This window comes from Salmo salar, chromosome ssa04 (assembly GCF_905237065.1).
Source record: "Salmo salar chromosome ssa04, Ssal_v3.1, whole genome shotgun sequence".
Lineage (NCBI taxonomy): Eukaryota > Metazoa > Chordata > Actinopteri > Salmoniformes > Salmonidae > Salmo > Salmo salar.
Genome location: NC_059445.1, coordinates 6,538,863 through 6,553,121, shown reverse-complemented (window position 1 = coordinate 6,553,121; position 14,259 = coordinate 6,538,863). Strand labels below are relative to the sequence as shown.

At 43.6% G+C, this 14,259-nt stretch overlaps 1 pseudogene across 1 annotated transcript in view; it reads left to right on the top strand.

Annotated features, from left to right (window-relative positions):
* Nucleotides 1-21: 21 nt before the first annotated feature.
* LOC123742403 (catenin delta-1-like) overlaps nt 22-14,259 on the top strand; it is a 41,602-nt pseudogene continuing 27,364 nt past the window's right edge. Inside the window, exons 1-2 of the transcript XR_006769531.1 lie at nt 22-401; nt 12,767-12,909. The product of XR_006769531.1 is annotated as a catenin delta-1-like (transcript). The remainder of the gene's footprint in view (nt 402-12,766; nt 12,910-14,259) is intronic.

The following is a 14,259-nucleotide window of genomic DNA, read 5'->3' as shown; positions in this document are numbered from 1 at the left end:
CCCTATCCTGTGTGTGTGTGCTCGTCATCTCGCACTCAGGGAAGGGAAAATAGGAAAACTGTCGGGGAGGAAGAGCAGTGAGCAAGCCGAAGAACATACCTATTATCTATTCTAGGTTGGTCCTAAAAGGGTACACAGTCAATGGCGGCTTAGCTATTCACTTTCAGCGTTAGTTTACCCATGTTTATGTAATCTAGGTAAAGCTATTTGGTGAATAGTGGAGATTCGACTTTGCTACTCGGTCGTGCAGTGGGGCAAGAACGCCCAGAATTGGAATTGCAACTGCAACGACTTGCTACCGCAGCAGTTGGAAATTTGAGTCTGTTTCGATAGGCCTGGATCCCTGTTCAAACAACGTCTGGGGACTTGCATGAAAACAACAAAAGAACCACCCGAAATTGGTAATTAAGTACATTTGTTCTTCAATCATTTTATTTAAGTGTCTGAACATATATAAAAAAGAGTTAACGTTAGCTAGCGACCGCTTGCTAACTAGCGTTAGCGGTGTTGTAGTTTGGTTAGCCAACGTTAATGTTTACTGTTAGTGCATTTGTAGCTTAGCTATAATGCAACTACAGCATTCCGCTGTATTTGTTTTGCACTCATTGTACTACTATCCAATAATAGCGACTTGCTTAGTTACCTATTAATAAGTTAACATTAGCGTAAAACAATCGTCGTTAGCTCGCTAGTTAGTTTGTGCTAGCGAACCAGCCAACGAACTAACGTTTGCTTGAGAGCGAGTGTAACGTTTGTCACCTAGTTAACGTTACCCAACAAGCAATTGAGATATGTGAAGTTTACAAAATGGTCTACCTAACAAGCATTTTCTGGACTTAAGTTCCATGTGTTTTACTGACTCCCGGCAGACAGTAGGTTGGGCACACTGTAGTCGTTAGGTCAAAGCCCTTCGGGAGAGTGAGCTACCAGGTACTCCTCGTACACGGACGTTGGCCAGCCCGCTCACGAACTATGAGTCAAAGTCCACGTTAATCATTTTATCACAGGTCTCTATTACACCACCATCATGTCTAGAGGGAGTTTTAGCTGTTTTTTTTTCTAATGCTGTTGATGTTGTTCTCGACTGGCCAAGGTAGCTAACTAACGTTACATTGTTTAGGAAGTGTTTGCTCTGGCCTAAACTGTATCTCCTGTCATATTTGCCAAGAGTCTTTGTAAGAAATGCCTGTGGAAAGGATGAGATATATCTAGATGTACGTTGTGAAGGCATGAAACAGCTGCAGTGTACTAACGACTACTGTAACGTTACACGGCGGTGTACAGTAATAATTGTCCAACACCATCCGTGTTTGTTTTTTTTCCCTTTTCTGTTATGAAGGGGTGGCTCCCTCTTTTCATGTCTTGGATTTCTTTGATATATTCACAATGAGAGCAAGATAAAGGGGGGCGGGAGAGGAAGAGAAGAACCTGTTTTGTGGGTCTTGGCCACGTTTTGGAATAGGATGGGTTTACATAGTCATTTAGCAGAAGCTCTTATACAGAGTGTCTTACAAGAGCAATCTGGGTAAAGTGCCTTGCTCGAGTGAACATTGACATTTTTCACCTAGTCGGCTCAGGATTTGGACCAGCAACCTTTCGGTTTCTGGCCCAACACTCCTAACCGCTAGGCTGCCTGCCAATGGGTGGGGTAGAGTCAGGCGTGGTTGTTTCATTTGCACTCTCATGTGGTATGTAGAAAGACTTCAGAGTCCAACGGCGATGCCATTGCCACCTTCTCAGGTCACACTATTTCAATGCAGGGTCTCCACCAGACGTGACCAGGGCCATGCATTGGTTTGTTCTGCTTTTATATTGTATGCTACAGTTCCGTGGTTTGTCGCTCCTCACTACCAGTATCTATTGATCAAAAAGAGCACCATACATACACCATGTCAAACTATCTTAGCTGTCAGCTGGGGGGTTCCAGCGCAACACTGCCAAATGTTTGACATTTGGCAACATTGACCAATTGAAATTTGGGAGAAGGAGAGGGGACGATTTAGTACATGCTCTCTTTTCAGTAGTTGTAGTTTACTTCACCAAATTGAAAACTTCTAGTTTTTACCTGCAAATGTAATCTGTGAGGTGACTGTCGTTGAGTTCCTAGTGACTTGAGAGTTGTAGCCTAGCAATGTAGTAGCCTAGCTCCAGCACACAGTCGGTGCTGTTTATGCCAGGAGTATCATTTATGAACCTCTGTAATGACAGCCTTTCAAGTCATGCTATGGGTGTGGCCCAGACACACGGAAGCCTGCTTTTACTGGATTTGCACCTTCCTAGGTTTGGTGCTACACCTGAGGTGTGTTTATATTTGAACTGTTAACTTGGTGTTAAAAAAAATAAATGCAATCATTTGGCATTGGTTTTCAGAGTGAACATGTCAGCCATTTCATTTCCTGGTCACCTTTACTGGTTGTGCATGACTCCACTCTACCTGTATGTAAACAACGGGTGTGGCTCTTTCACATTCTCTTCCCTCCATATATTCGATTGAGCATGACATCATGCTGCTGTGTATCTGACTCTCTTTTCCCCAGTCAGAGAATTAACATGTCTAACGTTGTACTGTTGCTTGGAACTTGGAAGGTCTGTCTTGCACTGCTCAATGTGCCTCTACTGTGTGTGTGTCAGAGGCCACCATACTCCGGCCAGTATTTAGTTTGCCTGCGGGGAGTGTTACATAGGCGGAAGTCTAGGAGTGGCACTGGTGGTGTTTGGACTGAGACCAAGGTTAAAACACACACACCAACTGCCCGTTTCTGTCACCAGCCATTCAAATGTGTCTGAGTCAGCAGCAGTAGTACAGGGAGCAGACCACAACAAGACTTTACCACATAGCACCAGTACAGGGATCAGACTACAACAATACTTTACCACATCCGACCAGACCACAACAATACTTTACCACACAGCACCACTACGGGGACCAGACCAAAACAATACTTTACCACACAGCAGCCATGACACTCAGTAAACACTGGGGAATCAAGTTTGTGTGTGGTCCTTGCATATTACTACCAAACCACTATAAAACTATTATTTCCATGTAGTATGGAGACATAGGGATCAGGCCTCATGTCAGTGGAAGCTAACTGCAACTGAGTGAGGTGACTTTTGTATCTGGAGATTTAACTGGTCACGCTGAGACTCTTTTTTAGAAATGGTTTATTTTATTATATTTTTGATATTTTCTTCAGATGCGTTTTATTTTTTTAACCTTTATTTTACCAGGTAAGTTGACTGAGAATGCATTCTCATTTATACCAATGACCTGGAGACAGGATGAATGAGCCAATTGTAAGCTGGGGATGATTAGGTGGCAGTGATGGTATGAGGGGCCAGATTGGAATTTAGCCAAGACACGTGGTTAACAACCCTTACGACAATTGCCATGAGATCTTTAGTGACCACAGAGAGTCAGGACACGCATTTAACGTCCCGTCCAAAAGACTACACCCTACACAGGGCAATGTCCCCAATAACTGCCCTGGGGCATTGGGATATTTTATTTCAGACCAGAGGAAAGAGTGTCGCCTACTGGCCCTCCAACACCACTTCCAACAGCGTCTTGTCTCCCATCCAGGGACTGACCAGGACTAACCCAGCTTAGCTTCAGGGGCAAGCCAGCATTGGGTTACAGGGTGGTATGCTGCTGGTATTGATCTAGCGCAGTTAGTAGTATTTACCTACAATCCTACATACATATGTTGACTGAGAATGCATCATGCACATTGGCGGGTTAGTTGTGTGTGAGAACAGTGTCGGGTCGGGAGCAGTAAATAGCTTAGCTGTCTAATACCCATGCTATCCCATTAGTGGACACACAGGATTCACCACTGGGCTAACTGCTTTAATAATGGAGGGGCTAACGATGGCCTCCACCTGCACTTAAGGCCTGCGCTGGACTGGACTTGTTAGAAATACTGATGAAGCCTGATGCTCAGAGATCTCCATATATGCATACAGCCTAGGCTAGATAATTTATTCTCCTTGAAAAGGGAAATGATTTCCACAGCCTGTAAGTAATGTAATATAACACAGAAACACAACACCACAGTACAGCCATACATGGTGGCAAGCAAATCTTTAGGTTGACTCAGCATGATATCTCTGCTGTCTCATTCAACAGCCTTTAGGGCGACTGAGCTGTTTCAATAGCCGTCGTGTGTGTCTTACAACACACTCTACAAAGAACCTAGAATCCTAGCCAACTGGTGTCACCTTCAGTCTTTCAACAGCTGATAGAAATATCCTAGAACCCTACCTGGCATGCTGAGTGAGGTCAACATTACATGCAGCACATTGAGGGTGACAGAGCCTTATATCACTGTTGTCTCACCTCTGGTCTCTGAACAGCTGCTGTCTCTGTGTCTCACAACACAGTCCAAGGCTGTGTTTAGGCAGGCAGCCCAATTCTGATATTTTTTTCTCCGTTAATTGGTCCTTTGACCAATCTGATCAGATCAGCTCTAAAAAGAGCAGATATGATTGGTCAAAAGACCAATTAATGTGAAAAACATCAGAATAGGTCTGCCTGTCTGAACGCAGACCTAGAATCCTAGAAATCTGGCACATGATTTTAGGGGCATGGCCATTTGGCTTCAAAAGGTGTTCAATCTGCCAGGACACCAAGGCCATCTGCCAGGGCAGTGGTTTTATTTTTATTTTAAGAAACTCAGTCCGGCTTTCAACTTACTCTTAAAAGTTGTAATAGTAGAATGCACAAGGTGAAATTTTGATATTGGGTAGTACATCATCAGTTATCCTCTTCTCATGTCAGTCATTGCATACCTCAGAGAGCTATTTAAAACTTTATAACTAGTCCATGTCATCTGTTTTTTAGCACATAGATTTAATCACTCAAATATCATATGAATACACATTAGACATGGCACAATGTATAGAATTGCATAGCTTTAAACCAGCAACATTTTCTCTCCAACAAGCGGGGTGCAAATAGTTTGTCATGAACATTAAATTCTCTGGCAACAGCTCTGATGGAGTTAGCAGTTAGCATGCCAATTGCACACTCCCTCAAAACCTGAGACATCTGTGGCATTGTTTTGTGACAAAACTGCACATTTTAGTGGCCTTTTAGTGTCCCCAGCACAAGGTGCACCTGTGTAATGATCATGCTGTTTAATCAGCTTCTTGATATGCCACACCTGTCAGGTGGATGGATTATTTTGGCAAAAGAGAAATGCTCACTAACAGGGATGTACATTTGTTTTGAGAAATAAGCTTTTGTGCCTATGGAAAATTTCTGCTGTCTTTTATTTCAGCTAATGAAACATGGGACCAACACTTTGTGTTTTTGTTCACTATATATATATATATATATATATATATATACATACATACATACATACACTTTGTTACGTTACAGCCTTATTCTACAATGAATAAAATAAATCCTCAGCAACCTACACACAATACCCCATAATGACAAAGCAAAAACAGGTTTTTAGACAGTTTTGCAACAACAAAAAAATATAATACAGAAATACATTATCTACATAAGTATTCAGACCCTTTGCTATGACACTCGAAATTGAGCTCAGGTGTATCCTGTTTCCATTGATCATCCTTAAGATGTTTCTACAACTTGGAGTCCACCTGTGGTAAATTCAATTGATTGGACATGATTTGGAAAGGCACACACCTGTCTATATAAGGTCCCAGAGTTGACAGTGCATGTCAGAGCAAAAACCAAACCATGAGGTCTAAGGAATTGTCTGTAGAGCTCCGAGACAACCGGATTGTGTCGCGGCACAGTTCTGTGCAAGGGTACCAAAACATTTCTGCAGCAATTAGGGGAGAATGGCCTTGGTCAGCAAGGTGACCAAGAACCCGATGGTCACTCTGACAGAGCTCCAGAGTTCCTCTGTGGAGATGGGAGAACCTTCCAGAAGGACAACCATCTCTGCAGCACTCCACCAATCAGGCCTTTATGGTAGAGTGGCCAGACGGAAGCCACTCCTCAGTAAAAGGCACACGACAGCCCACTTGGAGTTTGTCAAAAGGCACCTAAAGATTCTCAGACCATGAGAAACAAGATTCTCTGGTCTGATGAAACCAAGATTGAACTATTTGACCTGAATGCCAAGCGTCACTTCTGGAGGAAACCTGGCACCATCCCTACGGTGAAGCATGGTGGTGGCAGCATCATGCTGTGGGGATGTTTTTAAGCAGCAGGGACTGGGAGACTAGTCAGGATCGAGGGAAAGATGAATGGAGCAAAGTACAGAGAGATCCTTCATGAAAACCTGCTCCAGAGCACTCAGGACCTCGGACTGGGGTGAAGGTGCACCTTCCAACAGGACAACGACCCAAAGCACACAGCCAAGACAAGGCAGGAGTGGCTTCGGGACAAGTCTTTGAATGTCCCTGAATGTCTGAGTGGCCCAGCTAGAGCCCGGACTTGAACCTGAACGAACATCTCTGGAGACACCTGACAATATTTGTGCAGCAACGCTCCCCATCCAACCTGACAGAGCTTGAGGATCTGCAGAGAAGAATGGGAGATATTCCCAAAATACAGGTGTGCTAAGCTAGAGGCGTCATACCCAAGAAAACTCGAGGCTGTAATCACTGCCAAAGGTGCTTCAACTGTAAGTATGGAGTAAAGGGTCTGAATACTTTAGTAAATGTGTTATTAGTATTTCTCATCTTCTCAACTTTCTTTCATTATCCAGCAGCCAAAGACACAATCCTAGTCATTAACAACCCATGCTAGTTGATGATAATCCAAGTCTTATTAACAACCCATGCTAGTTGATGATAATCCAAGTCTTATTAACAACCCATGCTAGTTGATGAGAATCCTAGTCTTATTAACAACCCATGCTAGTTGATGAGAATCCTAGTCTTATTAAAACCCATACTAGTTCATGAGAATCCTAGTCTTAACAACCCATGCTAGTTGATGATTCCTAGTCTTATATAATCCTAGTCTTATTAACCTCTTACATCTAGACGTTCCGCTAGCAGAACACCTGCTCCAATATCCAATGATAGGCGTGGCGCGAATTACAAATTCCTCAAAAATCCCAAAACGTCCATTTTTCAAACATATGACTATTTTACACCATTTTAAAGACAACTCTCCTTTATCTAACCACACTGTCCGATTTCAAAGGCTTTACAGCGAAAGCAAAACATTAGATTATGTCAGCAGAGTACCCAGCCAGAAATAATCAGACACCCATTTTTCAAGCTAGCATATAATGTCACAAAAAACAAAACCACAGCTAAATGCAGCACTAACCTTTGATGATCTTCATCAGATGACACCCCTAGGACATTATGTTATACAATACATGCATGTTTTGTTCAATCAAGTTCATATTTATATCAAAAACCAGCTTTTTACATTAGCATGTGACGTTCAGAACTAGCATTCCCACCGAACACTTCCGGTGAATTTATTAAATTACTCACGATAAACGTTCACAAAAAACATAATTATTTTAAGAATTATAGATACAGAACTCGTTTATGCACTCGCTATGTCCGATTTTAAAATAGCTTTTCGGTGAAAGCACATTTTGCAATATTCTGAGTAGATAGCACGCCATCACAGGCTAGCTATTTTGAAACCCACCAAGTTTGACCCTCACCAAACTCCGATTTACTATTAGAAAAGTTTGATTACCTTTCCTGTTCTTCGTCAGAATGCACTCCCAGGACTTCTACTTCAATAACAAATGTTGGTTTGGTTCAAAATAATCCATAGTTATATCCAAATAGCGGCGTTTTGTTCGTGCGTTCAAGACACTATCTAAGGGTGACGAAGGGTTACGCGCCCGACGCGTTTCGTGACAAAAGAAATCTAAATATTCCATTACCGTACTTCGAAGCATGTCAAACGCTGTTTAAAATCAATTTTTATGCTATTTTTCTCGTAAAAAAGCGATAATATTCCGACCGGGAGTCGTTGTTTTCGTTCAAAGACGAAAGAATAAAAACATGGGGTCGCCTCGTGCACGCGCCTCCAGTCTCTGTTCTCTGATCAACCACTATCAAAATGCGCTAATGTTTTTCAGCCAGGGCCTGCAAAGCCACGATTCAGCTTTTTGCCGCCTTCTGAGAGCCTATGGGAGCCGTAGGAAGTGTCACGTAACAGCAGAGATCCCTTGTTTTGGATAGAGATGATCAAGAAGTCCAAGAAATGGTCAGACAGGGTACTTCCTGTACAGAATCTTCTCAGGTTTTGGCCTGCCAAATGAGTTCTGTTATACTCAGACACCATTCAAACAGTTTTAGAAACTTTGGAGTGTTTTCTATCCAAAGATAATAATTATATGCATATTCTAGTTTCTGGGCAGGAGTAATAATCAGATTAAATCGGGTACGTTTTTTATCCGGCCGTGAAAATACTGCCCCCTATCCATAACAGGCTAACAACCCATGCTAGTTGATGATAATCCTTATCAGCTAGTATTTTTTCGCTGTTGATGATAATCTTTTAACTTTCCTTCTTATCAACCCACGCTGTTGATGATAATCCTTTATTAACAACCCACGCTAGTTGATATATCAGTCTTCCGCTGTTGATGATCCTAGTCTTATTAACAACCCATGCTAGTTGAGCCATCTTCCCTCTTTCTGAATTTCTGAAGGATATTTTCATCTCTGTCATATGAAACCATTCGGTGCACTTTGGAAAACAGTTTTTGCGCTAATTGGATTTTAGAATGTTCGCGCTTATGGCCTACCGCTGTGTGCGCATTGCTGTGCTTATAATGTGAATAAATTATTTGGCTATTTATCTGTTTGGAATATTTATTTCTTGCACAGAACGACAATCTGACCAATAGAATAGGTGAACTTTTGGACTGTTGGGATAGTATATTGACGTAGGCTAGTGCTTTTGCTGTTTGTTACTCATCTTGTTGACTGATGAAAAGTGAATGTGGACAGTTCTTCTAACATCCTCAGAATTGGATAAGGAGGATCACCGTAGCATCCCTGACGTGTCCGTCTTCACTCTGAGCCTACTTCAGAGCTGAGATGCCTGTGAGAAGGACCTGATCACGAGACTGGCGTTGGCTAATAACAATTGAGATATGAGAGAGCCATGTGAGTGAGAGGTGCTTTGGAGCACGGCGATTGGCAGCCGGGAGAAGGGAATTATAATGATTATATTCAGCCCAAGGGCACAACGGACACTCTGGCTGCAAGGCATGGATTTTCGGGGGCGTTGCGGCCACACAAGGGGGTCGTCGATGCCGTTGGGAAATTTGAGGCCTGTATGTGGTACAACGCTACCCATCTGAACCTGTCCTGCCCTGTTAAGTGTGTTTTGTCCCTGTCAGTGTAAACCCATGAGCCCAATTTAAATGCATTAGCCTGCTTTAGAGGTACCTTGAAAATATGTTTTGCTGATAAATGAGGCCAACTTTTATCATTCTTTCTAGTTCTTATATTTGTTGTTTTTTGGATTAGTGTGTATTGTGTTATGTATTATTGCACCGTTGGTGCTAGAAACGTAAGCATTTCGCTGCACCCGCGATAACATCAACAAAATATGTGTACGTGACTAACATTTGATTTGAGATATGAAATCATTAGAGGAATGGAAAGAAAGTCCCCTTGCAACCACTCCAGGGCTGAGAAAGAGGGAGAGAGGTAGAAAGAGAGAGAGGGACCGATGAGTGGATAAATGAAAAAGTGAAGGATAATCCACAAAGACAACCTGAACAGCTGAGGCAGGATGTGACATGCCAGAACTCCTGTTGGAATGTGTGACGGAGGTGTGTGTGTGTGAGAAAGAGAGAGAGAGAGGGGGGGGAGACAGTTTGTGTGAAGCGGAAAGAGAAGGGGTGGGTGAAGAGATTAAGCAAGTTCACTGAAACTTGATGTTCTGTTTTTAGTTTTCAAGGATAAAGCTCATGTCACCATGACCAGATACCAGACCTACTGTAATACACGTCTCTTTGTTCATCCACTCTCCACAGACAGCTGCAGACTGGGTGGGGGGTTGCTACTGTACAGTAATGAATACTGTCAGTGGCTGACTGGAGACAGGATTGAAGGGTGAAAATGATTTGGATGACTGGTCCTCCGGCATAACTAGAGCTCAAGAAGGATCTGATTCCATGTAGGCTAATGTGGTTCTGAATCGGTTATGTTTTGAACTAGGTATGTGAACGGTTATTCCAATATTCAAATATCCAAACGGACGTTAGGATTGAAATACTTTTGTGAGTATGACTTTTTGGGGGGGGGGAAACGTTTTCTAAATTACATTTTAATATCCATGTGACATTGTTACATACAAGAATATACCATGACATTTCAGATTCTTAGTTGAATAAAACACTTTTTCGATGTAGGTTAGTTTTTATGACGCCACAGACTGGTAGTCGACCAGTGGCCTTCACTGTGTAGCTTGTTGTTTATGTTGGCCAATCAAAGAGGCTCAATGTGGAGCGAGGGTACACTAATGCAACGCTAGACGGAATAAAATTACCCAATTAAAAGTTAGCCAATTGAGAGGGAGAAAGCTACAACCAGCAACCAACAGGTAGGCTGTTTTATCTGAATGGGGTTTGGGGCGAAAGTGTAGCATGTGGCCGCAGCATTAGCCTAGCGTTCTACACTGAGTGTACCAAACATTAAGAACACCTTCTCTTTCCATGACAAACTGACCAGGTGAATCCAGATGAAAGCTATGATCCCTTATTGATGTCACTTGTTAAATCTGATACAGTCAGTGTATCTGAAGGCGAGGAGACAGGTTAAAGAAGCCTGATAGGGGTTAGTAGGGAGTGGACAATTGAGACATGGATTGTGTATGTGTGCCATTCAGAGGGTGAATGGGTAAGACAAAAGATTTAAGTGCCTTTTGAACAGGGTTTGGTAGTAGGTGCCAGGTGCATCGCTATGTGTCAAGAACTGCAACGCTGCTGGGTTTTTCACACTCTACAGTTTCCTGTGTGTATCAAGAATGGTCCACCACCCAAAGGACATCCAGCCAACTTGACAACTGTGGGAAGCATTGGCATCAATGTGGGGGAGGGGTGCAACTCAATATTATAAGGTGTTCCTAATGTTTTGTATGGTCAGTGTAAATCTGGCTCTTCTCTAGGCTACTCTATTCAAGAGCGGCACTTATATGATGATACATTGTATGATGAATAACATTGTGACTGCTACCAGTTAGCTAGTCATGGCTGTAGCTGAGTTACCTTGGTGTCTCTCCTCTTCCTCCGTCTGCTCGCTCCCTTCTCATACGTTACTACCCGGCCCATCGGCAGCAGGCTGGCACTCTATTGCTGCTATCACCCTCGTGCAGTAGAGCTCAGGTTAAAAACCTATGTATTTTGAATAACTGGATATCTGACAAAGATTCATGATGCTATTCGAGTAGTGAAATTATTTCAGACCCCCCCACTCCTATTTTTTACAGATTTCCCCAAGACTTGACCAGGAAGTTAATCTCTGTCGGTTTATGGTTGGTCCAGTTAGGCCAAGTTTTCTGTCCTGAATCCTCTAGCTACGTTTGGTTCCTCGACAACCTAACATTTTGCTTGTGGATCTGGGTTCTGTTAAAGTTTAAAGGTCCAATGCAGCTGTTTTTCTCAATATTAAATCATTTGTGGGTAACAATTAAGTACCTTGCTGTGATTGTTTTCAATTAAAATGGTCAAACAGAAAAAAAAATAGCTTGTTCGCTAAGAGTAATTTCTCAAGCAAGATTGTAGCGCGGGCTGTCTGGGAGTGGTCTGAGTGGGGAGGGGAAACTCAGAACTAGCTCTTATTGGCAGAGGGTTTTTTATTGGTCTATTAACAAACCCTATCCCACCAAAACAGGTTGAAATTCCAGGCAGTCTTCAAACAGCTCTTACACTAAAAGGGCATTATGATTTTCACAGTATTATTTCAACCTCCATAGTGTGAATATAAAACACAGTAAAATCATGTTTCTCACTGCACTGTGTCTTTAAGGTCCGTTCCGTCTTTTACTGTCGTTCCAGTTTCTGGTTCTGTTTTGGGCTCAGTCAGGAGCTGATGGGTGTGAACTCTGGGCCCACAAATAGACTTCTAGAACCTGTGGTGCTCGCTCTGACTCTCTCATTCTCTCCTCTCTTCATCTCGCTCTCACCTGCCTCTGTGGAAGACAAGAGGTGCTAACGAGCACCACCTGCCACAGCCCTTCCCTAAGAACATGTGAATTCCCCCCCCCCCGTCATCACACTCCTATTGTAACTCGACATATTTCCTCTCTCTTCCTCCTTCTCCTCTCCCACTCTTCTCTTTCCTGTATCTCCTCAACCTCCCTCTCCTATCCCTATCCTCCCTCTCTCTCTCCTTCTCTTCCTCTCCTCCCCTCTCTCTCATGCTGTTCATCTCTAAGTGTGGAGGTGATTAGCATCCTGTCGCCCTGCTGCTTCTCTGTACAGCATCACTGTAATGTGTGTTTGTGGGTTAACTGTCTCCGTCTGTGTCTCTCTGTGTGTGTGAATATAACAGAGTATGGAATGTGGTTTAAAAACGGTTTATTCTGTGTGTGCCAGGTTAACTCTGTCCTTCCTCTTTGTGTGGTGCTAGGTGATTTAACCCTGTCCTCTACTCGTGTGGGCTAGGTGGTTGAACCCTGTCCTCTCTACTCAGTGTGGGGCTGGTTTAACCCCTCTTGGCTAGGTGGTGTCCTTCTCTCAGTGTGGGGCTAGTTTTCCTCTCTACTCAGTGTGGGGCTAGGTTTACGTCCTCTCCTCAGTGTGGGGCTAGGTTTGAACCCTGTCCTGTCCTCTCTACTCAGTGTGAATGGAGCAGTGTGAGAGTGCAGCCTCTCTCCTGGCCTCCGTGCGGGAGCAGGAGCATCAGTTTGAGCGTCTGACTCGCGCTCTGGAGGAAGAGAGGAGGTGCGGAGGTACCCTCCCACGCCCTCCCCCCAATCTACAGGTATCGCCATCGCCCCAGTCTCATGGTATCACCCCCATAGTCATCATGGTATCACCCACACCCCCATAGTCATCATGTTATCACCCAACCCATAGCCATCATGGGATCACCCATTCCATCATTTCGTCCTCCCTTGTTTCATCACCGTTCAACCGTCCTTGTAACTATCCATGCCGTCACCTCCATAGCTGCTGGTAGGGTTGCAACATTCCGATATCTTCCAGGAGGGAATAAGCAGGAAATTGGAGGATTTCCGGAAAACCAGTGGAATTTTTCATGAAATTCACAGAATTTTGCAATCCTAGCCCCCATGGTGTCACCCATCGCCTCACACCAACCGGCTTACCGTCGTCCCGTCTCGTTCCATCATTGGTCAACCCTTCCTGTAGCCATCATTGATCTGCCCCATCATGACCATCCACTTCCATCCCTCATGCTGTCAGCCTGGCCTCTGTCCCAGGCCATGGTGGAAACAGCCTTGTCTAACTCCCCCCAGGTCATCTCTGTGGATGTGCATGCCATGTGAAGGTAGCCTGGTGCCACATCTGGTTGTTTTTGCAGTTACGCATTGCAGCAGGCTTGTGGTACAATTGTTTTTCTGGCCGTTTGGTGTTGACATGTGACATTCTCATATAGGCTAGAGAGAAATGTCATATTATAAACCTGGCTAGAAGACATTCCTAAGGCTCATATGTGATAAAACATACCTTATTTTCAGTGTTACTGATCCCAGTCCATGGCTGATCCTGTGTTCTGGTCAGTTCAGGAAGGTTTCAGAATATTACAGATCGTTCAGATATTAGAATGGCAGTATTTAGTTTGAGAATGTTAGCTAAATGCTAACGTGTGAAAATGAACAGAAACCAATTGCAAAGAGGCAAATCCAGCTCAACATTATACAAGCACTGCTAGTAGCTACTGAATGTCATTTTTGGTGCTTTTCTGAAGGAAGAGCAGCATGTGTACACTGAGCAGAAGTGAGAACAGAGGAGGAAAAATACACTTATAGTATACTGCTTGGTTGGGTTTTGTCCAATCCCTGGTCTAGGTTACTGTTTACCATGTCCACTTCCTGCTTAGTGTCTGACTGTGTCAGGCTTCCCTATCTGGACGTAGTGACCGCATAGCTTTAGATTACTTGTGAACGCACGCGCACACACACTGTCTGGTAAGCAAACACACTGAGGTGTGTCATTTTACAACCCTCAGGCATTTTATAAACACACTACACGTAAAACACGTAGTCTCCTCTCCTCTCTCAGGGTTGGTCTGGTCGGTCAGTGTTGTATCTCTGGAGAACGGACGGGGTTGGTCTGGTCGGTCAGTGTTGTATCTCTGGAGAACGGACGG